The sequence below is a fragment of the Cervus elaphus genome, chromosome X, assembly GCF_910594005.1.
Source record: "Cervus elaphus chromosome X, mCerEla1.1, whole genome shotgun sequence".
Lineage (NCBI taxonomy): Eukaryota > Metazoa > Chordata > Mammalia > Artiodactyla > Cervidae > Cervus > Cervus elaphus.
The window spans coordinates 20367487-20393981 of record NC_057848.1 but is presented as its reverse complement, the minus strand read 5'-3'; positions in this window follow the sequence as shown (position 1 = coordinate 20393981).

Below are 26495 nucleotides of genomic sequence, written 5' to 3'. Positions count from 1 at the left end.
GAGGCCTCACATCCTTTGAAAACTCCAGAGGGACGCGGAGATCAGTGCCTCCAAAGGAGACGATGCCTGCCTCCTCGTGAAACTTGATAGGAGTCCCAGGATTACTGTGGCACGTGGAAAGGGACCCTTGGTCTCCCGCCTCAGCTGGAGAGGCGTCCCAATTGCCCTGCTAAGCCTCGAGGAGAATCCCGCCTTGTCCTTCGCAACTAGGCGGGAGTCCTGACGTCGCTGAACAGACACGTTTGTGGAAGGGCCATCCCCGTCGTAACTCGAGAATATACCCCAGGTTCCCGCCGCAACTTGAGAAAAACCATGAGACTTTCCCCTCGCCGCGAGATGAGGCCCGATTCCCCTGCGCCGCGTGCAGAGCAATGCCGTGTTGCACATCACACAGGAAAGGAGCCTTGATTTCTTTGATGGCACTCCAGAGAAAGCCCAAGAACACTGTTTCAAGGCTAGAGGGATCCTGAGGTCACTGTAGCAACCCGAAAGAGCTCCGTGGACCAAAAGTCAACTCGAGATGAGAGGTTAGTCCCTGGCTTCGACTCCAGAGGAATACCACCTTACCACAAGCACCTCAAGAGGAGGCTTCTCTCAGCTCTAGGTATGTGAGAGGGACCCTGAGTTTGCGGCCTTAAGTGCAATGGACACCGCGATGCCCTGACTCGAAATAAGGCCGGATATCCCTGCAGTGACTTGAATGCCGGCTCGTCTTGCATCTCCCAAGACGAAAGGTTGTCTGAATCCCCTGTGGAGACCACAGAGAAAGACCTAGTTTCCCACCTCATCGCAACCGGAGGCCTCAAATCCTTTGAAAACTCCAGAGGGATGCGGAGATCAGTTTCTCCAAAGCAGACGATGCCTGACTCCCCGTGATACTTGATAGGAGTCCCAGGATTCCTGTGGCACGTGGAAAGGGCCCCTTCGTCTCCCGCCTCAGCTGGAGAGGCGTCCCAATTGCCATGCCAAGCCTCGAGGAGAATACTGCCTTGTCCCTCGCAACTAGGCAGGAGTCCTGACGTCGCTGAACAAACACGTGTGTGGAAGGGCCATCCCCGTCGTAACTCGAGAATATACCCCAGGTTCCCGCCGCAACTCGAGAAAAACCATGAGACTTCCTCCTCGCCACGAGATGAGGCCCGATTCCCCTGCACCGCGTGCAGAGCAATGCCGTGTTGCACATCACACAGGAAAGGAGCCTTGATTTCCTTGTTGGCACTCCAGAGAAACCCCAAGAAAACTGTTTCAAGGCTAGAGGGATCCTGAGGTCACTGTAACAAAACGAAAGAGCTCCGTAGACCAAAAATCAACTCGAGATGAGAGGTTAGTCCCTGGCTTCAACTCCAGAGGAATACCACCTTACCACAAGCACCTCAAGAGGAGGCTTCTCTCAGCTCTAGGTATGTGAGAGGGACCCTGAGTTTGTGGCCTCAAGTGGAATGGACACCGCGATGCCCTGACTCGAAATAAGGCGGGATATCCCTGCAGTGACTTGAATGCAGGCTCGCCTTGCATCTCCCAAGACGAAAGGATGTCTGAATCCCCTGTGGAGACCACAGAGAAAGACCTAGTTCCCCACCTCATCGCGACCGGAGGCCTCACATCCGTTGAAAACTCGAGAGGGACGCGGAGATCAATGCCTCCAAAGAAGACGATGCCTGACTCCTCGTGAAACTTGATAGGAGTCCCAGGATTCCTGTGGCACGTGGAAAGGGACACTTGGTCTCCCGCCTCAGCTGGAGAGGCGTCCCAATTGCCCTGCCAAGCCTCGAGGAGAATCCCGAGTTGTCCCTCGCAACTAGGCCGGAGTCCTGACGTCGCTGAACAAACCAGTGTGAGGAAGGGAAATCCCCGTCGTAACTCGAGAATATACCCCAGGTTCCCGCCGCAACTCGAGAAAAACCATGAGACTTCCCCCTCTCCACGAGATCAGGCCCGATTCCCCTGCACTGCGTGCAGAGCAATGCCGTGTTGCACATCACACAGGAAAGGAGCCTTGATATCTTTGATGGCACTCCAGAGAAAGCCCAAGAACACTGTTTCAAGGCTAGAGGGATCCGGAGATCACTGTAGCAACACGAAAGAGCTCCGTGGACCAAAAGTCAACTCGAGATGAGAGGTTAGTCCCTGGCTTCGACTCCAGAGGAATACCACCTTACCACAAGCACCTCAAGAGGAGGCTTCTCTCAGCTCTAGGTATGTGAGAGGGACCCTGAGATTGTGGCCTCAAGTGGAATGGACACCGCGATGCCCTGACTCGAAATAAGGCCGGATATCCCTGTAGTGACTTGAATGCAGGCTGGCCTTGCATCTCCCAAGACGAAAGGATGTCTGAATCCCCTGTGGATACCACAGAGAAAGACCTAGTTCCCCACCTCATCGCGAACGGAGGCCTCACATCCTTTGAAAACTCCAGAGGGACGCGGAGATCAGTGCCACCAAAGGAGACGATGCCTGACACCTCGTGAAACTTGATAGGAGTCCCAGGATTCCTGTGGCACGTGGAAAGGGACCCTTGGTCTCCCGCCTCAGCTGGAGAGGCGTCCCAATTGCCCTGTCAAGCCTCAAGGAGAATCCCGCCTTGTCCCTCGCAACTAGGCCGGAGTCCTGACGTCGCTGAACAAACACGTGTGTGGAAGGGAAATCCCCATCGAAACTCGAGAATATACCCCAGGTTCCCACCGCAACTCGAGAAAAACCATGAGACTTCCCCCTCACCACGAGATCAGGCCCGATTCCCCTGCACTGCGTGCAGAGCAATGCCGTGTTGCACATCACACAGGAAAGGAGCCTTGATTTCTTTGATGGCACTCCAGAGAAACTCCAAGAACACTGGTTCAAGGCTAGAGGGATCCTGAGGTCACTGTAGCAACACGAAAGAGCTCCGTGGACCAGAAATCAACTCGAGATGAGAGGTTATTCCCTGGCTTCCACTTCAGAGGAATACCACCTTACCACAAGCACCTCAAGAGGAGGCTTCTCTCAGCTCTAGGTATGTGAGAGGGACCCTGAGATTGTGGCCTCAAATGGAATGGACATCGCGATGCCCTGACTCGAAATAAGGCCGGATATCCCTGCAGTGACTTGAATGCAGGCTCGCCTTGCATCTCCCAAGACGAAAGGATGTCTGAATCCCCTGTGGAGACCACAGAGAAAGACCTAGTTCCCCACCTCATCGCGACCGGATGCCTCACATCCTTTGAAAACTCCAGAGGGACACGGAGATCAGTGCCTCCAAAGGAGACGATGCCTGACTCCTCGTGAAACTTGATAGGAGTCCCAGGATTCCTGTGGCACGTGGAAAGGGACACTTGGTCTCCCGCCTCAGCTGGAGAGGCGTCCCAATTGCCCTGTCAAGCCTCGAGGAGAATCCCCCTTTGTCCCTCGCAATTAGGCCTGAGTCCTGACGTCGCTGAACAAACACGTGTGTGGAAGGGAAATCCCCATCGTAACTCGAGAATATACCCCAGGTTCCCACCGCAACTCGAGAAAAACCATGAGACTTCCCCCTCGCCACGAGATCAGGCCCGATTCCCCTGCACTGCGTGCAGAGCAATGCCGTGTTGCACATCACACAGGAAAGGAGCCTTGATTTCCTTGATGGCACTCCAGAGAAACCCCAAGAACACTGTTTCAAGGCTAGAGGGATCCTGAGGTCACTGTAGCAACATGAAAGAGCTCCATGGACCACAAATCAACTTGAGATGAGAGGTTAGTCCCTGGCTTCGACTCCAGAGGAATACCACCTTACCACAAGCACCTCAAGAGGAGGCTTCTCTCAGCTCTAGGTATGTGAGAGGGACCCTGAGTTTGTGGCCTCAAGTGGAATGGACACCGCGATGCCCTGACTCGAAATAAGGCCGGATATCCCTGCAGTGACTTGAATGCAGGCTCGCCTTGCATCTCCCAAGACGAAAGGATGTCTGAATCCCCTGTGGAGACCACAGAGAAAGACCTAGTTCCCCACCTCATCGCGACCGGAGGCCTCACATCCGTTGAAAACTCGAGAGGGACGCGGAGATCAGTGCCTCCAAAGAAGACGATGCCTGACTCCTCGTGAAACTTGATAGGAGTCCCAGGATTCCTGTGGCATGTGGAAAGGGACACTTGGTCTCCCGCCTCAGCTGGAGAGGCGTCCCAATTGCCCTGCCAAGCCTCGAGGAGAATCCCGAGTTGTTCCTCGCAACTAGGCCGGAGTCCTGACGTCGCTGAACAAACCAGTGTGAGGAAGGGAAATCCCCGTCGTAACTCGAGAATATACCCCAGGTTCCCGCCGCAACTCGAGAAAAACCATGAGACTTCCCCCTCTCCACGAGATCAGGCCCGATTCCCCTGCACTACGTGCAGAGCAATGCCGTGTTGCACATCACACAGGAAAGGAGCCTTGATATCTTTGATGGCACTCCAGAGAAAGCCCAAGAACACTGTTTCAAGGCTAGAGGGATCCGGAGGTCACTGTAGCAACACGAAAGAGCTCCGTGGACCAAAAGTCAACTCGAGATGAGAGGTTAGTCCCTGGCTTCGACTCCAGAGGAATACCACCTTACCACAAGCACCTCAAGAGGAGGCTTCTCTCAGCTCTAGGTATGTGAGAGGGACCCTGAGATTGTGGCCTCAAGTGGAATGGACACCGCGATGCCCTGACTCGAAATAAGGCCGGATATCCCTACAGTGACTTGAATGCAGGCTCGCCTTGCATCTCCCAAGACGAAAGGATGTCTGAATCCCCTGTGGATACCACAGAGAAAGACCTAGTTCCCCACCTCATCGCGAACGGAGGCCTCACATCCTTTGAAAACTCCAGAGGGACGCTGAGATCAGTGCCTCCAAAGGAGACGATGCCTGACACCTCGTGAAACTTGATAGGAGTCCCAGGATTCCTGTGGCACGTGGAAAGGGACACTTAGTCTCCCGCCTCAGCTGGAGAGGCGTCCCAATTGCCCTGTCAAGCCTCGAGGAGAATCCCGCCTTGTCCCTCGCAACTAGGCCGGAGTCCTGACGTCGCTGAACAAACACGTGTGTGGAAGGGAAATCCCCATCGTAACTCGAGAATATACCCCAGGTTCCCACCGCAACTCGAGAAAAACCATCAGACTTCCCCCTCGCCACGAGATCAGGCCCGATTCCCCTGCACTGCGTGCAGAGCAATGCCGTGTTGCACATCACACAGGAAAGGAGCCTTGATTTCCTTGATGGCACTCCAGAGAAACTCCAAGAACACTGGTTCAAGGCTAGAGGGATCCTGAGATCACTGTAGCAACACGAAAGAGCTCCGTGGACCAGAAATCAACTCGAGATGAGAGGTTAGTCCCTGGCTTCGACTTCAGAGGAATACCACCTTACCACAAGCACCTCAAGAGGAGGCTTCTCTCAGCTCTAGGTATGTGAGAGGGACCCTGAGATTGTGGCCTCAAGTGGAATGGACATCGCGATGCCCTGACTCGAAATAAGGCCGGATATCCCTGCAGTGACTTGAATGCAGGCTCGTCTTGCATCTCCCAAGACGAAAGGATGTCTGAATCCCCTGTGGAGACCACAGAGAAAGACCTAGTTCCCCACCTCACCGCGACCGGATGCCTCACATAATTTGAAAACTCCAGAGGGACACGGAGATCAGTGCCTCCAAAGGAGACGATGCCTGACTCCTCGTGAAACTTGATAGGAGTCCCAGGATTCCTGTGGCACGTGGAAAGGGACACTTGGTCTCCCGCCTCAGCTGGAGAGGCGTCCCAATTGCCCTGTCAAGCCTCGAGGAGAATCCCGCTTTGTCCCTCGCAATTAGGCCTGAGTCCTGACGTCGCTGAACAAACACGTGTGTGGAAGGGAAATCCCCATCGTAACTCGAGAATATACCCCAGGTTCCCTCCGCAACTCGAGAAAAACCATGAGACTTCCCCCTCGCCACGAGATCAGGCCCGATTCCCCTGCACTGCGTGCAGAGCAATGCCGTGTTGCACATCACACAGGAAAGGAGCCTTGATTTCCTTGATGGCACTCCAGAGAAAGCCCAAGAACAGTGTTTCAAGGCTAGAGGGATCCTGAGGTCACTGTAGCAACACGAAAGAGCTCCGTGGACCACAAATCAACTTGAGATGAGAGGTTAGTCCCTGGCTTCGACTCCAGAGGAATACCACCTTACCACAAGCACCTCAAGAGGAGGCTTCTCTCAGCTCTAGGTATGTGAGAGGGACCCTGAGTTTGCGGCCTCAAGTGGAAGGGACACCGCGATGCCCTGACTCGAAATAAGGCCGGATATCCCTGCAGTGACTTGAATGCAGGCTCGTCTTGCATCTCCCAAGACGAAAGGATGTCTGAATCCCCTGTGGAGACCACAGAGAAAGACCTAGTTCTCCACCTCATCGTGACCGGAGGCCTCACATCCTTTGAAAACTTCAGAGGGACGCGGAGATCAGTGCCTGAAAAAGCGACGATGCCTGACTCCTCGTGAAACTTGATAGGAGTCCCAGGATTCCTGTGGCACGTGGAAAGGGACCCTTGGTCTCCCGCCTCAGCTGGAGAGGCGTCCCAATTGCCCTGCCAAGCCTCGAGGAGAATCCCGCGTTGTCCCTCGCAACTAGGCTGGATTCCTGACGTCGCTGAACAAACACGTGTGTGGAAGGTCCATCCCCGTCGTAATTCGAGAATATACCCCAGGTTCCCGCCGCAACTCGAGAAAAACCATGAGACTTCCCCCTCGCCACGAGATCAGGCCCGATTCCCCTGCACTGCGTGCAGAGCAATGCCGTGTTGCACATCACACAGGAAAGGAGCCTTGATTTCCTTGATGGCACTCCAGAGAAACCCCAAGAACACTGTTTCAAGGCTAGAGGAATCCTGAGGTCACTGTAGCAACACGAAAGAGCTCCGTGGACCACATATTAACTCGAGATGAGAGGTTAGTCCCTGGCTTCGACTCCAGAGGAATACCACCTTACCACAAGCACCTCAAGAGGAGGCTTCTCTCAGCTCTAGGTATGTGAGAGGGACCCTGAGTTTGCAGCCTCAAGTGGAATAGACAACGCGATGCCCTGACTCGAAATAAGGCCAGATATCGCTGCAGTGACTTGAATGCAGGCTCGTCTTGCATCTCCCAAGATGAAAGGATGTCTGAATCCCCTGTGGAGACCACAGAGACAGACCTAGTTCCCCACCTCATCGCGACCGGAGGCCTCACATCTTTGAAAACTCCAGAGGGACGCGGAGATCAGTGCCTACAAAGGAGACGATGCCTGACTCCTCGTGAAACTTGATAGGAGTCCCAGGATTCCTGTGGCACGTGGAAAGGGACACTTTTTCTCCCGCCTCAGCTGGAGAAGCATCCCAATTGTCGTGCCAAGCCTCGCGGAGAATCCCGAGTTGTCCCTCGCAACTAGGCAGGAATCCTGACGTCGCGGAACAAACACGTGTGTGGAAGGGCCATCCCCGTCGTAACTCGAGAATATACCCCAGGATCCCACCGCAAATTGAGAAAAACCATCAGACTTCGCCCACGCCGCTAATGAGGCCCGATTCCCCTGCACTGCGTGCAGAGCAATGCCGTGTTGCACATCACACAGGAAAGGAGCCTTGATTTCCTTGATGGCACTCCAGAGAAAGCCCAAGAACACTGTTTCAAGGCTAGAGGGATCCTGAGGTCACTGTAGCAACATGAAAGAGCTCCATGGACCACAAATCAACTCGAGATGAGAGGTTAGTCCCTGGCTTCGACTCCAGAGGAATACCACCTTACCACAAGCACCTCAATAGGAGGCTTCTCTCAGCTCTAGGTATGTGAGAGGTACCCTGATTTTGCGGCCTCAATGGAATGGACACTGCGATGCAATGACTCGAAATAAGGCCGGATATTCCAGCAGTGACTTGAATGCAGGCTCGCCTTGCATCTCCCAAGACGAAAGGATGTCTGAATCCCCTGTGGAGACCACAGAGAAAGACCTAGTTCCCCACCTCATCGCGACCGGAGGCCTCACATCCTTTGAAAACTCCAGAGGGACACGGAGATCAGTGCCTCCTAAGGAGACGATGCCTGACTCCTCGTCAAACTTGATAGGAGTCCCAGGATTCCTGTGGCACGTGGAAAGGGACCCTTGGTCTCCCACCTCAGCTGGAGAGGCGTCCCAATTGCCCTGCCAAGCCTCGAGGAGAATCCCGAGTTGTCCCTCGTATCTAGGCAGGAGTCCTGACGTCGCTGAACAGACACGTTTGTGGAAGGGCCATCCCCGTCGTAACTCGAGAATATACCCCATGTTCCCGCCGCAACTCGAGAGAAACCATGAGACTTCCCCCTCGCCGCGAGATGAGGCCCGATTCCCCGGCACTGCGTGCAGAGCAATGCCGTGTTGCACATCACACAGGAAAGGAGCCTTGATTTCCTTGATGGCACTCCAGAGAATCCCCAAGAACACTCTTTCAAGGCTAGAGGGATCCTGAGGTCACTGTAGCAACAGGAAAGAGCTCCGTGGACCAAAAATCAACTCGAGATGAGAGGTTAGTCCCTGGCTTCGACTCCAGAGGAATACCACCTTACCACAAGCACCTCAAGAGGAGGCTTCTCTCAGCTCTAGGTATGTGAGAGGGACCCTGAGTTTGCGGCCTCAAGTGGAATGGACACCGCGATGCCCTGGCTCGAAATAAGGCCGGATATGCCTGCAGTGACTTGAATGCAGGCTCACCTTGCATCTTCCAAGACGAAAGGATGTCTGAATCCCCTGTGGAGACCACAGAGAAAGACCTAGTTCCCCACCTCATCGCGACCGGAGGCCTCACATCCTTTGAAAACCCCAGAGGGACGCGGAGATCAGTGCCTCCAAAGGAGACGATGCCTGACTCCTCGTGAAACTTGATAGGAGTCCAAGGATTCCTGTGGCTCGTGGAAAGGGACACTTGGTCTCCCCCCTCAGCTGGAGAGGCGTCCCAATTGCCCTGCCATGCCTCGAGGAGAATCCAGAGTTGTCCCTCACAACTAGGCAGGAGTCCTGACGTCGCTGAACAAACACGTGTGTGGCAGGGCTATCCCTGTCGTAACTCCAGAATATACCCCAGGTTCCCTCAGCAACTCGAGAAAAACCATGAGACTTACCCTTCGGCGCGAGATGAGGCCCGATTCCCTTGCACTGTGTGCAGAGCAATGCCGCGTTGCACATCACACAGGAAAGGAGCCTTGATTTCCTTGATGGCAGTCCAGAGAAACTCCAAGAACACTGGTTCAAGGCTAGAGGGATCCTGAGATCACTGTAGCAACACGAAAGAGCTCCGTGGACCAGAAATCAACTCGAGATGAGAGGTTAGTCCCTGGCTTCGACTTCAGAGGAATACCACCTTACCACAAGCACCTCAAGAGGAGGCTTCTCTCAGCTCTAGGTATGTGAGAGGGACCCTGAGATTGTGGCCTCAAGTGGAATGGACATCGCGATGCCCTGACTCGAAATAAGGCCGGATATCCCTGCAGTGACTTGAATGCAGGCTCGCCTTGCATCTCCCAAGACGAAAGGATGTCTGAATCCCCTGTGGAGACCACAGAGAAAGACCTAGTTCCCCACCTCACCGCGACCGGATGCCTCACATAATTTGAAAACTCCAGAGGGACACGGAGATCAGTGCCTCCAAAGGAGACGATGCCTGACTCCTCGTGAAACTTGATAGGAGTCCCAGGATTCCTGTGGCACGTGGAAAGGGACACTTGGTCTCCCGCCTCAGCTGGAGAGGCGTCCCAATTGCCCTGTCAAGCCTCGAGGAGAATCCCGCTTTGTCCCTCGCAATTAGGCCTGAGTCCTGACGTCGCTGAACAAACACGTGTGTGGAAGGGAAATCCCCATCGTAACTCGAGAATATACCCCAGGTTCCCACCGCAACTCGAGAAAAACCATGAGACTTCCCCCTCGCCACGAGATCAGGCCCGATTCCCCTGCACTGCGTGCAGAGCAATGCCGTGTTGCACATCACACAGGAAAGGAGCCTTGATTTCCTTGATGGCACTCCAGAGAATCCCCAAGAACACTGTTTCAAGGCTAGAGGGATCCTGAGGTCACTGTAGCAACACGAAAGAGCTCCGTGGACCACAAATCAACTTGAGATGAGAGGTTAGTCCCTGGCTTCGACTCCAGAGGAATACCACCTTACCACAAGCACCTCAAGAGGAGGCTTCTCTCAGCTCTAGGTATGTGAGAGGGACCCTGAGTTTGCGGCCTCAAGTGGAAGGGACACCGCGATGCCCTGACTCGAAATAAGGCCGGATATCCCTGCAGTGACTTGAATGCAGGCTCGTCTTGCATCTCCCAAGACGAAAGGATGTCTGAATCCCCTGTGGAGACCACAGAGAAAGACCTAGTTCCCCACCTCATCGTGACCGGAGGCCTCACATCCTTTGAAAACTTCAGAGGGACGCGGAGATCAGTGCCTGAAAAAGCCACGATGCCTGACTCCTCGTGAAACTTGATAGGAGTCCCAGGATTCCTGTGGCACGTGGAAAGGGACCCTTGGTCTCCCGCCTCAGCTGGAGAGGCGTCCCAATTGCCCTGCCAAGCCTCGAGGAGAATCCCGCGTTTTCCCTCGCAACTAGGCTGGATTCCTGACGTCGCTGAACAAACACGTGTGTGGAAGGGCCATCCCCGTCGTAATTCGAGAATATACCCCAGGTTCCCGCCGCAACTCGAAAAAAACCATGAGACTTCCCCCTCGCCACGAGATCAGGCCCGATTCCCCTGCACTGCGTGCAGAGCAATGCCGTGTTGCACATCACACAGGAAAGGAGCCTTGATTTCCTTGATGGCACTCCAGAGAAACCCCAAGAACACTGTTTCAAGGCTAGAGGAATCCTGAGGTCACTGTAGCAACACGAAAGAGCTCCGTGGACCACATATTAACTCGAGATGAGAGGTTAGTCCCTGGCTTCGACTCCAGAGGAATACCACCTTACCACAAGCACCTCAAGAGGAGGCTTCTCTCAGCTCTAGGTATGTGAGAGGGACCCTGAGTTTGCAGCCTCAAGTGGAATAGACAACGCGATGCCCTGACTCGAAATAAGGCCAGATATCGCTGCAGTGACTTGAATGCAGGCTCGTCTTGCATCTCCCAAGATGAAAGGATGTCTGAATCCCCTGTGGAGACCACAGAGACAGACCTAGTTCCCCACCTCATCGCGACCGGAGGCCTCACATCTTTGAAAACTCCAGAGGGACGCGGAGATCAGTGCCTACAAAGGAGACGATGCCTGACTCCTCGTGAAACTTGATAGGAGTCCCAGGATTCCTGTGGCACGTGGAAAGGGACACTTTTTCTCCCGCCTCAGCTGGAGAAGCATCCCAATTGTCGTGCCAAGCCTCGCGGAGAATCCCGAGTTGTCCCTCGCAACTAGGCAGGAATCCTGACGTCGCGGAACAAACACGTGTGTGGAAGGGCCATCCCCGTCGTAACTCGAGAATATACCCCAGGATCCCACCGCAAATTGAGAAAAACCATCAGACTTCGCCCACGCCGCTAATGAGGCCCGATTCCCCTGCACTGCGTGCAGAGCAATGCCGTGTTGCACATCACACAGGAAAGGAGCCTTGATTTCCTTGATGGCACTCCAGAGAAAGCCCAAGAACACTGTTTCAAGGCTAGAGGGATCCTGAGGTCACTGTAGCAACATGAAAGAGCTCCATGGACCACAAATCAACTCGAGATGAGAGGTTAGTCCCTGGCTTCGGCTCCAGAGGAATACCACCTTACCACAAGCACCTCAATAGGAGGCTTCTCTCAGCTCTAGGTATGTGAGAGGTACCCTGAGTTTGCGGCCTCAATGGAATGGACACTGCGATGCAATGACTCGAAATAAGGCCGGATATTCCAGCAGTGACTTGAATGCAGGCTCGCCTTGCATCTCCCAAGACGAAAGGATGTCTGAATCCCCTGTGGAGACCACAGAGAAAGACCTAGTTCCCCACCTCATCGCGACCGGAGGCCTCACATCCTTTGAAAACTCCAGAGGGACACGGAGATCAGTGCCTCCTAAGGAGACGATGCCTGACTCCTCGTCAAACTTGATAGGAGTCCCAGGATTCCTGTGGCACGTGGAAAGGGACCCTTGGTCTCCCACCTCAGCTGGAGAGGCGTCCCAATTGCCCTGCCAAGCCTCGAGGAGAATCCCGAGTTGTCCCTCGTATCTAGGCAGGAGTCCTGACGTCGCTGAACAGACACGTTTGTGGAAGGGCCATCCCCGTCGTAACTCGAGAATATACCCCATGTTCCCGCCGCAACTCGAGAGAAACCATGAGACTTCCCCCTCGCCGCGAGATGAGGCCCGATTCCCCGGCACTGCGTGCAGAGCAATGCCGTGTTGCACATCACACAGGAAAGGAGCCTTGATTTCCTTGATGGCACTCCAGAGAATCCCCAAGAACACTCTTTCAAGGCTAGAGGGATCCTGAGGTCACTGTAGCAACAGGAAAGAGCTCCGTGGACCAAAAATCAACTCGAGATGAGAGGTTAGTCCCTGGCTTCGACTCCAGAGGAATACCACCTTACCACAAGCACCTCAAGAGGAGGCTTCTCTCAGCTCTAGGTATGTGAGAGGGACCCTGAGTTTGCGGCCTCAAGTGGAATGGACACCGCGATGCCCTGGCTCGAAATAAGGCCGGATATGCCTGCAGTGACTTGAATGCAGGCTCACCTTGCATCTTCCAAGACGAAAGGATGTCTGAATCCCCTGTGGAGACCACAGAGAAAGACCTAGTTCCCCACCTCATCGCGACCGGAGGCCTCACATCCTTTGAAAACCCCAGAGGGACGCGGAGATCAGTGCCTCCAAAGGAGACGATGCCTGACTCCTCGTGAAACTTGATAGGAGTCCAAGGATTCCTGTGGCTCGTGGAAAGGGACACTTGGTCTCCCCCCTCAGCTGGAGAGGCGTCCCAATTGCCCTGCCATGCCTCGAGGAGAATCCAGAGTTGTCCCTCACAACTAGGCAGGAGTCCTGACGTCGCTGAACAAACACGTGTGTGGCAGTGCTATCCCTGTCGTAACTCCAGAATATACCCCAGGTTCCCTCAGCAACTCGAGAAAAACCATGAGACTTACCCTTCGGCGCGAGATGAGGCCCGATTCCCTTGCACTGTGTGCAGAGCAATGCCGCGTTGCACATCACACAGGAAAGGAGCCTTGATTTCCTTGATGGCAGTCCAGAGAAAGCCCAAGAACACTGTTTCAAGGCTAGAGGGATCCTGAGGTTACTGTAGCAACACGAAAGAGCTCCGTGGACCAAAAATCAACTCGAGATGAGAGGTTAGTCACTGGCTTCGACGCCAGAGGAATACCAGCTCACCACAAGCACCTCAAGAGGAGGCTTCTCTCAGCTCTAGGTATGTGAGAGGGACCCTGGGTTTGCGGCCTCAACTGGAATGGACACCGCGATGCCCTGACTCGAAATAAGGCCGGACATGCCTGCAGTGACTTGAATGCAGGCTCGTCTTGCATGTCCCAGGATGAAAGGATGTCTGAATCCACTGTGGAGACCACAGAGAAAGACCTAGTTCCCCACCTCATCGCGACCGGAGGCCTCACATCCTTTGAAAACTCCAGAGGGACCAGGAGATCAGTGCCTCCAAAGGAGACGATGCCTGACTCCTCGTGAAACTTGAAAGGAGTCCCAGGATTCCTGTGGCACGTGGAAAGGGACACTTGGTCTCCCGCCTCAGCTGGAGAGGCGTCCCAATTGCCCGGCCAAGCCTCGAGGAGAATCCCGAGTTGTCCCTCGCAACTAGGCCGGAGTCCTGATGTCGCTGAACAAACACGTGTGTGGAAGGGCCATCCCCGTCGTAACTCGAGAATATACCCCAGGTTCCCGCCGCAACTTGAGAAAAACCATGAGACTTCCCCCTCGCCGCGAGATGAGGCCCCATTCCCCTACACTGCGTGCAGAGCAATGCCGTGTTGCACATCACACAGGAAAGGAGCCTTGATTTCCTTGATGGCACTGCAGAGAAAGCCCAAGAACACTGTTTCAAGGCTAGAGGGATCCTGAGGCCACTCTAGCATCACGAAAGAGCTCCGTGGACCAAAAATCAACTCGAGATGAGAGGTTAGTCCCTGTCTTCGACTCCAGAGGAATACCACCTTACCACAAGCACCTCAAGAGGAGGCTTCTCTCAGCTCTAGGTATGTGAGAGAGACCCTGAGTTTGCGGCCTCAAGTGGAATGGACACCGCGATGCCCTGGCTCGAAATAAGGCCGGATATGCCTGCAGTGACTTGAATGCAGGCTCGTCTTGCGTGTCCCAAGATGAATGGATGTCTGAATCCCCTGTGGAGACCACAGAGAAAGAACTAGTTCCCCACCTCATCGCGACCGGAGGCCTCACATAATTTGAAAATTCCGGAGGGACGCAGTGATCAGTGCCTCCAAAGGAGACGATGCCTGACTCCTCGTGAAACTTGATAGGAATCCCAGGATTCCTGTGGCACGTGGAAAGGGACCCTTGGTCTCCCGCCTCAGCTGGAGAGGCGTCCCAATTGCCCTGCCAAGCCTCGAGGAGAATCCCGAGTTGTCCCTCGCAACTAGGCAGGAGTCCTGCGTTGCTGAAGAAACATGTGTGAGGAAGGGAGATCCCTGTCTTAACTCGAGAATATACCCCAGGTTCCCGCCGCAACTCGAGAAAAACCATGAGACTTACCCCTCGCCGCGAGATGAGGCCCGATTCCCCTGCACTGCGTGCAGAGCAATGCCGTGTTGCACATCACACAGGAAAGGAACCTTGATTTCCTTGATGGCACTCCAGAGGAAACCCAAGATCAGTGTTTCAAGGCTAGAGGGATCCTGAGGTCTCTGTAGCAACATGAAAGAGCTCCATGGACCAAAAATCAACTCGAGATGAGAGGTTAGTCCCTGGCTTCGGCTCCAGAGGAATACCACCTTACCACAAGCACCTCAAGAGGAGGCTTCTCTCAGCTCTAGGTATGTGAGAGAGACCCTGAGTTTGCGGCCTCATGTGCAATAGACACCGCGATGCCCTGACTCGAAATAAGGCCGGATATCCCTGCAGTGACTTGAATGCACGCTCGTCTTGCACCTCCCAAGACGAATGGATGTCTGAATCCACTGTGGAGACCACAGAGAAAGACCTAGTTCCCCACCTCATCGCGACCGGAGGCCTCACATCCTTTGAAAACTCCAGAGGGACGCGGAGATCAGTGCCACCAAAGGAGACGATGCCTGACTCCTCGTGAAACTTGATAGGAGTCCCAGGATTCCTGTGGCACGTGGAAAGGGACCCTTGTTCTCCCGCCTCAGCTGGAGAGGAGTTCCAATTTCCCTTTCAAGCCTCGAGGCGAATCCCGAGTTGTCCCTCACAACTAGGCAGGAGTCCTGACGTCGCTGAACAAACAGGTGTGTGGAAGGGCCATCCCCCTGGTAACTTGAGAATATACCCCAGGTTCCCGCCGCACCTCGAGAAAAACCATGAGACTTCCCCCTTGCCGCGAAATGAGGCCCGATTCCTCTGCATGGCGTGCAAAGCAATTCTGTGTTGCACATCACACAGGAATGGAGCCTTAATTTCCATGATGGCACTCCAGAGAAACCCCAAGAACACTCTTTCAAGGCTAGAGGGATCCTGAGGTCACTGTAGCAACATGAAAGAGCTCCGCAGACCAAAAATCAACTCGAGATGTGAGGTTAGTCCCTGGCTTCGACTCCAGAGGAATACCACCTACCACAACCACCTCAAGAGGAGGCTTCTCTCAGCTCTAGGTATGTGAGAGGGATCCCGAGTTTGCGGCCTCAAGTGGAATGGACACCGCGATGCCCTAACTCGAATTAAGGCCTGATATGCCTGCAGTGTCTTGAATGCAGGCTCGTCTTGCATCTCCCAAGACGAAAGTATGCTGAATCCCATGTGGAGACCACAGAGAAAGACCTAATTCCCCACCTCATCGCGACCGTAGGCCTCACATCCTTTGAAAACTCCAGAGGGACGCGGAGATCAGTGCCTCCAAAGCCGACGATGCCTGACTCCTCGTGAAACTTGATAGGAGTCCCAGGATTCCTGTGGCACGTGGAAAGGGACCCTTGGTCTCCCGCCTCAGCTGGAGAGGCGTCCCAATTGCACTGTCAAGCCTCGAGGAGAATCCCGAGTTGTCCCTCGCAACTAGGCAAGAGTCCTGACGTCGCTGGACAAACACGTGTGTGGAAGGGCCATCCCCATCGTAACTCGAGAATATACCCCAGGTTCCTGCCCTAACTCGAGAAAAACGATGAGAGTTCCCCCTCGCCGCGAGATGAGGCCCGATTCCCCTGCACTGCGTGCAGAGCAATGCCGTGTTGCACATCACACAGGAAAGGAGCCTTGATTTCCTTGATGGCACTCCAGAGAAACCCCAAGAACACTGTTTCAAGGCTAGAGGGATCCTGAGGTCACTGTAGCTAAAAGAAAGAGCTCCGTGAACCAAAAATCAACTCGAGATGAGAGGTTAGTTCCTGGCTTCGATTCCAGAGGAATACCACCTTACCACAAGCACCTCAAGAGGAGGCTTCTCTCATCTCTAGGTATGTGAGAGGGACCCTGAGTTTGCGGCCTCAAGTGGAATGGACACCGTGATGTCCTTTCGCGAATTAAGGCCGGACATGCCTGCAGTGTCTTGAATGCAGGCTCGTCTTGCATCTCCCAAGACGAAAGGATGTCTGAATCCCCTGTGGAGACAACAGAGAAAGACCTAGTTCCCCACCTCATCCCGACCGGAGGCCTCACATCCTTTGAAAACTCCAGAGGGACGCAGAGATCAGTGCCTCCAAAGGAGTCGATGCCTGACTCCTCGTGAAACTTGATAGGAGTCCCTGGATTCCTGTGGCACGTGGAAAGGGACCCTTGGTCTCCCGCCTCAGCTGGAGAGGCGTCCCAATTGCCCTGCCAAGCCTCGAGGAGAATCCCGAGTTGTCCCTCGCAACTAGGCAGGAGTCCTGACGTTGCTGAACAAACACGTGTGTGGAAGGACCATGCCTGTCTTAACTCGAGAATATACCCCAGGTTCCCGCCGCAACTCGAGAAAAACCAAGAGAGTTCCCCCTCGCCGCAAGATGAGGCCCGATTCCCCTGCACTGCGTGCAGAGCAATGCCGTGTTGCACATCACACAGGAAAGGAACCTTCATTTCCTTGATGGCACTCCAGAGGAAACCCAAGAACAGTGTTTCAAAGCTAGAGGGATACTGAGGTCACTGTAGCAACATGAAAGAGCTCCGTGGACCAAAAATCAACTCGAGATGAGAGGTTAGTCCCTGGCTTCGGCTCCAGAGGAATAAAACCTTACCACAAGCAACTCAAGAGGAGGCTTCTCTCAGCTCTAGGTATGTGAGAGAGACCCTGAGTTTGCGACCTCATGTGGAATGGACACCGCGATGCCCTGACTCGAAATAAGGCCGGATATCCCTGCAGTGACTTGAATGCAGGCTCGTCTTGCATCTCCCAAGACGAAAGGATGTCTGAATCCCCTGTGGAGACCACAGAGAAAGACCTAGTTCCCCACCTCATCGCGACCGGAGGCCTCACATCCTTTGAAAATTCCAGAGGGACGCGGAGATCAGTGCCTCCAAAGGAGACGATGCCTGACTCCTCGTGAAACTTGATAGGAGTCCCAGGATTCCTGTGGCACGTTGAAAGGGAGCCTTGGTCTCCCGCCTCAGCTGGAGAGGCGTCCCAATTGCCCTGCCAAGCCTCGAGGAGAATCCCGAGTTGTCCCTCACAACTAGGCAGGAGTCCTGACGTTGCTGAACAAACACGTGTGTGGAAGGGCCATCCCCGCCGTAACTCGAGAATATACCCCAGGTTCCCGCCGCAACTCAAGAAAAACCATGAGACTTCCCACTCGCCGCGAGATGAGGCCCGATTCCCCTGCACTGCGTGCAGAGCAATGCCCTGTTGCACATCACACAGGAAAGGAGCCTTGATTTCCTTGATGGCACTCCAGAGAAACCCCAAGAACACTGTTTCAAGGCTAGAGATATCCTGAGGTCACTGTAGCTACAAGAAAGAGCTCCGTGGACCAAAAATCAACTCGAGATGAGAGGTTAGTCCCTGGCTTCGACGCCAGAGGAATACCAGCTCACCACAAGCACCTCAAGAGGAGGCTTCTCTCAGCTCTAGGTATGTGAGAGGGACCCTGGGTTTGCGGCCTCAACTGGAATGGACACCGCGATGCCCTGACTCGAAATAAGGCCGGACATGCCTGCAGTGACTTGAATGCAGGCTCGTCTTGCATGTCCCAGGATGAAAGGATGTCTGAATCCACTGTGGAGACCACAGAGAAAGACCTAGTTCCCCACCTCATCGCGACCGGAGGCCTCACATCCTTTGAAAACTCCAGAGGGACCAGGAGATCAGTGCCTCCAAAGGAGACGATGCCTGACTCCTCGTGAAACTTGAAAGGAGTCCCAGGATTCCTGTGGCACGTGGAAAGGGACACTTGGTCTCCCGCCTCAGCTGGAGAGGCGTCCCAATTGCCCGGCCAAGCCTCGAGGAGAATCCCGAGTTGTCCCTCGCAACTAGGCCGGAGTCCTGATGTCGCTGAACAAACACGTGTGTGGAAGGGCCATCCCCGTCGTAACTCGAGAATATACCCCAGGTTCCCGCCGCAACTTGAGAAAAACCATGAGACTTCCCCCTCGCCGCGAGATGAGGCCCCATTCCCCTACACTGCGTGCAGAGCAATGCCGTGTTGCACATCACACAGGAAAGGAGCCTTGATTTCCTTGATGGCACTGCAGAGAAAGCCCAAGAACACTGTTTCAAGGCTAGAGGGATCCTGAGGCCACTCTAGCATCACGAAAGAGCTCCGTGGACCAAAAATCAACTCGAGATGAGAGGTTAGTCCCTGTCTTCGACTCCAGAGGAATACCACCTTACCACAAGCACCTCAAGAGGAGGCTTCTCTCAGCTCTAGGTATGTGAGAGAGACCCTGAGTTTGCGGCCTCAAGTGGAATGGACACCGCGATGCCCTGGCTCGAAATAAGGCCGGATATGCCTGCAGTGACTTGAATGCAGGCTCGTCTTGCGTGTCCCAAGATGAATGGATGTCTGAATCCCCTGTGGAGACCACAGAGAAAGAACTAGTTCCCCACCTCATCGCGACCGGAGGCCTCACATAATTTGAAAATTCCGGAGGGACGCAGTGATCAGTGCCTCCAAAGGAGACGATGCCTGACTCCTCGTGAAACTTGATAGGAATCCCAGGATTCCTGTGGCACGTGGAAAGGGACCCTTGGTCTCCCGCCTCAGCTGGAGAGGCGTCCCAATTGCCCTGCCAAGCCTCGAGGAGAATCCCGAGTTGTCCCTCGCAACTAGGCAGGAGTCCTGCGTTGCTGAAGAAACATGTGTGAGGAAGGGAGATCCCTGTCTTAACTCGAGAATATACCCCAGGTTCCCGCCGCAACTCGAGAAAAACCATGAGACTTACCCCTCGCCGCGAGATGAGGCCCGATTCCCCTGCACTGCGTGCAGAGCAATGCCGTGTTGCACATCACACAGGAAAGGAACCTTGATTTCCTTGATGGCACTCCAGAGGAAACCCAAGATCAGTGTTTCAAGGCTAGAGGGATCCTGAGGTCTCTGTAGCAACATGAAAGAGCTCCATGGACCAAAAATCAACTCGAGATGAGAGGTTAGTCCCTGGCTTCGGCTCCAGAGGAATACCACCTTACCACAAGCACCTCAAGAGGAGGCTTCTCTCAGCTCTAGGTATGTGAGAGAGACCCTGAGTTTGCGGCCTCATGTGCAATAGACACCGCGATGCCCTGACTCGAAATAAGGCCGGATATCCCTGCAGTGACTTGAATGCACGCTCGTCTTGCATCTCCCAAGACGAATGGATGTCTGAATCCACTGTGGAGACCACAGAGAAAGACCTAGTTCCCCACCTCATCGCGACCGGAGGCCTCACATCCTTTGAAAACTCCAGAGGGACGCGGAGATCAGTGCCACCAAAGGAGACGATGCCTGACTCCTCGTGAAACTTGATAGGAGTCCCAGGATTCCTGTGGCACGTGGAAAGGGACCCTTGTTCTCCCGCCTCAGCTGGAGAGGAGTTCCAATTTCCCTTTCAAGCCTCGAGGCGAATCCCGAGTTGTCCCTCACAACTAGGCAGGAGTCCTGACGTCGCTGAACAAACAGGTGTGTGGAAGGGCCATCCCCCTGGTAACTTGAGAATATACCCCAGGTTCCCGCCGCACCTCGAGAAAAACCATGAGACTTCCCCCTTGCCGCGAAATGAGGCCCGATTCCTCTGCATGGCGTGCAAAGCAATTCTGTGTTGCACATCACACAGGAATGGAGCCTTAATTTCCATGATGGCACTCCAGAGAAACCCCAAGAACACTCTTTCAAGGCTAGAGGGATCCTGAGGTCACTGTAGCAACATGAAAGAGCTCCGCAGACCAAAAATCAACTCGAGATGTGAGGTTAGTCCCTGGCTTCGACTCCAGAGGAATACCACCTACCACAACCACCTCAAGAGGAGGCTTCTCTCAGCTCTAGGTATGTGAGAGGGATCCCGAGTTTGCGGCCTCAAGTGGAATGGACACCGCGATGCCCTAACTCGAATTAAGGCCTGATATGCCTGCAGTGTCTTGAATGCAGGCTCGTCTTGCATCTCCCAAGACGAAAGTATGCTGAATCCCATGTGGAGACCACAGAGAAAGACCTAATTCCCCACCTCATCGCGACCGTAGGCCTCACATCCTTTGAAAACTCCAGAGGGACGCGGAGATCAGTGCCTCCAAAGCCGACGATGCCTGACTCCTCGTGAAACTTGATAGGAGTCCCAGGATTCCTGTGGCACGTGGAAAGGGACCCTTGGTCTCCCGCCTCAGCTGGAGAGGCGTCCCAATTGCACTGTCAAGCCTCGAGGAGAATCCCGAGTTGTCCCTCGCAACTAGGCAAGAGTCCTGACGTCGCTGGACAAACACGTGTGTGGAAGGGCCATCCCCATCGTAACTCGAGAATATACCCCAGGTTCCTGCCCTAACTCGAGAAAAACGATGAGAGTTCCCCCTCGCCGCGAGATGAGGCCCGATTCCCCTGCACTGCGTGCAGAGCAATGCCGTGTTGCACATCACACAGGAAAGGAGCCTTGATTTCCTTGATGGCACTCCAGAGAAACCCCAAGAACACTGTTTCAAGGCTAGAGGGATCCTGAGGTCACTGTAGCTAAAAGAAAGAGCTCCGTGAACCAAAAATCAACTCGAGATGAGAGGTTAGTCCCTGGCTTCGATTCCAGAGGAATACCACCTTACCACAAGCACCTCAAGAGGAGGCTTCTCTCATCTCTAGGTATGTGAGAGGGACCCTGAGTTTGCGGCCTCAAGTGGAATGGACACCGTGATGTCCTTTCGCGAATTAAGGCCGGACATGCCTGCAGTGTCTTGAATGCAGGCTCGTCTTGCATCTCCCAAGACGAAAGGATGTCTGAATCCCCTGTGGAGACAACAGAGAAAGACCTAGTTCCCCACCTCATCCCGACCGGAGGCCTCACATCCTTTGAAAACTCCAGAGGGACGCAGAGATCAGTGCCTCCAAAGGAGTCGATGCCTGACTCCTCGTGAAACTTGATAGGAGTCCCTGGATTCCTGTGGCACGTGGAAAGGGACCCTTGGTCTCCCGCCTCAGCTGGAGAGGCGTCCCAATTGCCCTGCCAAGCCTCGAGGAGAATCCCGAGTTGTCCCTCGCAACTAGGCAGGAGTCCTGACGTTGCTGAACAAACACGTGTGTGGAAGGACCATGCCTGTCTTAACTCGAGAATATACCCCAGGTTCCCGCCGCAACTCGAGAAAAACCAAGAGAGTTCCCCCTCGCCGCAAGATGAGGCCCGATTCCCCTGCACTGCGTGCAGAGCAATGCCGTGTTGCACATCACACAGGAAAGGAACCTTCATTTCCTTGATGGCACTCCAGAGGAAACCCAAGAACAGTGTTTCAAAGCTAGAGGGATACTGAGGTCACTGTAGCAACATGAAAGAGCTCCGTGGACCAAAAATCAACTCGAGATGAGAGGTTAGTCCCTGGCTTCGGCTCCAGAGGAATAAAACCTTACCACAAGCAACTCAAGAGGAGGCTTCTCTCAGCTCTAGGTATGTGAGAGAGACCCTGAGTTTGCGACCTCATGTGGAATGGACACCGCGATGCCCTGACTCGAAATAAGGCCGGATATCCCTGCAGTGACTTGAATGCAGGCTCGTCTTGCATCTCCCAAGACGAAAGGATGTCTGAATCCCCTGTGGAGACCACAGAGAAAGACCTAGTTCCCCACCTCATCGCGACCGGAGGCCTCACATCCTTTGAAAATTCCAGAGGGACGCGGAGATCAGTGCCTCCAAAGGAGACGATGCCTGACTCCTCGTGAAACTTGATAGGAGTCCCAGGATTCCTGTGGCACGTTGAAAGGGAGCCTTGGTCTCCCGCCTCAGCTGGAGAGGCGTCCCAATTGCCCTGCCAAGCCTCGAGGAGAATCCCGAGTTGTCCCTCACAACTAGGCAGGAGTCCTGACGTTGCTGAACAAACACGTGTGTGGAAGGGCCATCCCCGCCGTAACTCGAGAATATACCCCAGGTTCCCGCCGCAACTCAAGAAAAACCATGAGACTTCCCACTCGCCGCGAGATGAGGCCCGATTCCCCTGCACTGCGTGCAGAGCAATGCCCTGTTGCACATCACACAGGAAAGGAGCCTTGATTTCCTTGATGGCACTCCAGAGAAACCCCAAGAACACTGTTTCAAGGCTAGAGATATCCTGAGGTCACTGTAGCTACAAGAAAGAGCTCCGTGGACCAAAAATCAACTCGAGATGAGAGGTTAGTCCCTGGCTTCGATTCCAGAGGAATACCACCTTACCACAAGCACCTCAAGAGGAGGCTTCTCTCATCTCTAGGTATGTGAGAGGGACCCTGAGTTTGCGGCCTCAAGTGGAATGGACACCCTGATGCCCTGACGAGAAATAAGGCCGGACATGCCTGCAGTGTCTTGAATGCAGGCTCGTCTTGCATCTCCCAAGACGAAAGGATGTCTGAATCCCCTGTGGAGACCACAGAGAAAGACCTAGTTCCCCACCTCATCGCGACCGGAGGCCTCACATCCTTTGAAAACTCCAGAGGGACGCAGAGATCAGTGCCTCCAAAGGAGACGATGCCTGACTCCTCGTGAAACTTGATAGGAGTCGCTGGATTCCTGTGGCACGTGGAAAGAGACCCTTGGTCTCCCGCCTCAACTGGAGAGGCGTCCCAATTGCCCTGCCAAGCCTCGAGGAGAATCCCGAGTTGTCCCTCGCAACTAGGCATGAGTCCTGACGTCGCTGAACAAACACTTGTGTGGAAGGGCCATCCCGATCGGAACTCGAGAATATATCCCACGTTCCCGCCGCAACTCGAGAAAAACCATCAGACTTCCCCCTCGCCGCGAGATGAGGCCCGATTCCCCTGCACTGCGTGCAGAGCAATGCCGTGTTGCACATCACACAGGAAAGGAGCCTTGATTTCCTTGATGGCACTCCAGAGAAACCCCAAGAACACTGTTTCAAGGCTAGAGGGATCCTGAGGTCAATGAAGCAACACGAAAGAGCTCCGTGGACCAAAAATCAACTCGAGATGAGAGGTTAGTCCCTGGCTTCGACTCCAGAGGAATACCACCTTACCACAAGCACCTCAAGAGGAGGCTTCTCTCATGTCTAGGTTTGTGAGAGGGACCCTGAGTTTGCGGCCTCAAGTGGAATGGACACCGCGATGCCCTGACTCGAAATAACGCCGGACTTGCCTGCAGTGACTTGAATGCAGGCTCGTCTTGCATCTCCCAAGACGAAAGGATGTCTGAATCCCCTGTGGAGACCACAGAGAAAGACCTAGTTCCACATCTCATCGCGAACGGAGGCCTCACATCCTTTGAAAACTCCAGAGGGACGCGGAGATCAGTGCCTCCAAAGGAGACGATGCCTGACTCCTCGTGAAACTTGATAGGAATCCCAGGATTCCTGTGGCACGTGGAAAGGGACCCTTGGTCTCCCGCCTCAGCTGGAGAGGCGTCCCAATTGCCCTGCCAAGCCTCGAGGAGACTCCCGAGTTGTCCCTCGCAACTAGGCAGGAGTCCTGACGTTGCTGAACAAACACGTGTGTGGAAGGGCCATGCCTGTCTTAACTCGAGAATATACCCCAGGTTCCCGCCGCAACTCGAGAAAAACCATGAGTCTTGCCCCTTGCCGTGAGATGAGGCCCGATTCCCCTGCACTGCGTGCAGAGCAATGCCGTGTTGCACATCACACAGGAAAGGAACCTTCATTTCCTTGATGGCACTCCAGAGGAAACCCAAGAACAGTGTTTCAAGGCTAGAGGGATCCTGATGTCACTGTAGCAACATGAAAGAGCTCCATGGACCAAAAATCAACTCGAGATGAGAGGTTAGTCCCTGGCTTCGGCTCCAGAGGAATACCACCTTAACACAAGCAACTCAAGAGGAGGCTTCTCTCAGCTCTAGGTATGTGAGAGAGACCCTGAGTTTGCGGCCTCATGTGGAATGGACACCGCGATGCCCTGACTCGAAATAAGGCCGGATATCCCAGCAGTGACTTGAATGCAGGCTCGTCTTGCATCTCCCAAGACGAAAGGATGTCTGAATCCCCTGTGGAGACCACAGAGAAAAAACCTAGTTCCCCACCTCATCGCGACCGGAGGCCTCACAGTCTTTGAAAACTCCAGAGAGACGCGGAGATCAGTGCCTCCAATGGGGACGATGCCTGACTCCTCGTGAAACTTGATAGGAGTCCCAGGATTCCTGTGGCACGTGGAAAGGGACCCTTGGTCTCCCGCCTCAGCTGGAGAGGCGTCCCAATTGCCCTGCCAAGCCTCGAGGAGAATCCCGAGTTGTCCCTCGCAACTAGGCAGGAGACCTGACCTCGCTGAACAAACACGTGTGTGGAAGGGCCATCACCGTCATAACTCGAGAATATACCCCAGGTTCCCGCCGCAACTCGAGAAAAACCATGAGACTTCCCCCTCGCCGCGAGATGAGGCCCGATTCCCCTGCACCGCGTGCAGAGCAATGCCGTGTTGCATATCACACAGGAAAGGAGCCTTGATTTCCTTGATGGCAGTCCAGAGAAAGCCCAAGAACACTGTTTCAAGGCTAGAGGGATCCTGAGGTCACTGTAGCAACACGAAAGTGCTCCGTGGACAAAAAATCAACTCGAGATGAGAGGTTAGTCCCTGGCTTCGAATCCAGAGAAATACCACCTTACCACAAGCACCTCAAGAGGAGGATTCTCTCACCTCTAGGTATTTGAGAGGAACACTGAGTTTGCAGCCTCAAGTGGAATGGACACCGCGATGCCCTGACTCGAAATAAGGCCGGATATCCCTGCAGTGACTTGAATGCAGGCTCGTCTTGCATCTCCCAAGACGAAAGGATGTCTGAATCCCCTGTGGAGACCACAGAGAAAGACCTAGTTCCCCACCTCATCGCGACCGGAGGCCTCACATCCTTTGAAAACTCCAGAGGGACTCGGAGATCAGTGCCTCCAAAGGAGACGATGCCTGACTCCTCGTGAAACTTGATAGGAGTCCCAGGATTCCTGTGGCACGTGGAAAGGGACACTTGGTCTCCCGCCTCAGCTGGAGAGGCGTCACAATTGCCCTGCCAAGCCTCGAGGAGAATCCCGAGTTGTCCCTCACAACTAGGCAGGAGTCCTGACGTTGCTGAACAAACACGTGTGTGGAAGGGCCATCCCCGCCGTAACTCGAGAATATACCCCAGGTTCCCGCCGCAACTCAAGAAAAACCATGAGACTTCCCACTCGCCGCGAGATGAGGCCCGATTCCCCTGCACTGCGTGCAGAGCAATGCCCTGTTGCACATCACACAGGAAAGGAGCCTTGATTTCCTTGATGGCACTCCAGAGAAACCCCAAGAACACTGTTTCAAGGCTAGAGATATCCTGAGGTCACTGTAGCTACAAGAAAGAGCTCCGTGGACCAAAAATCAACTCGAGATGAGAGGTTAGTCCCTGGCTTCGATTCCAGAGGAATACCACCTTACCACAAGCACCTCAAGAGGAGGCTTCTCTCATCTCTAGGTATGTGAGAGGGACCCTGAGTTTGCGGCCTCAAGTGGAATGGACACCCTGATGCCCTGACGAGAAATAAGGCCGGACATGCCTGCAGTGTCTTGAATGCAGGCTCGTCTTGCATCTCCCAAGACGAAAGGATGTCTGAATCCCCTGTGGAGACCACAGAGAAAGACCTAGTTCCCCACCTCATCGCGACCGGAGGCCTCACATCCTTTGAAAACTCCAGAGGGACGCAGAGATCAGTGCCTCCAAAGGAGACGATGCCTGACTCCTCGTGAAACTTGATAGGAGTCGCTGGATTCCTGTGGCACGTGGAAAGGGACCCTTGGTCTCCCGCCTCAGCTGGAGAGGCGTCCTAATTACCCTGCCAAGCCTCGAGGAGAATCCCGAGTTGTCCCTCGCAACTAGGCAGGAGTCCTGACGTCGCTGAACAAAC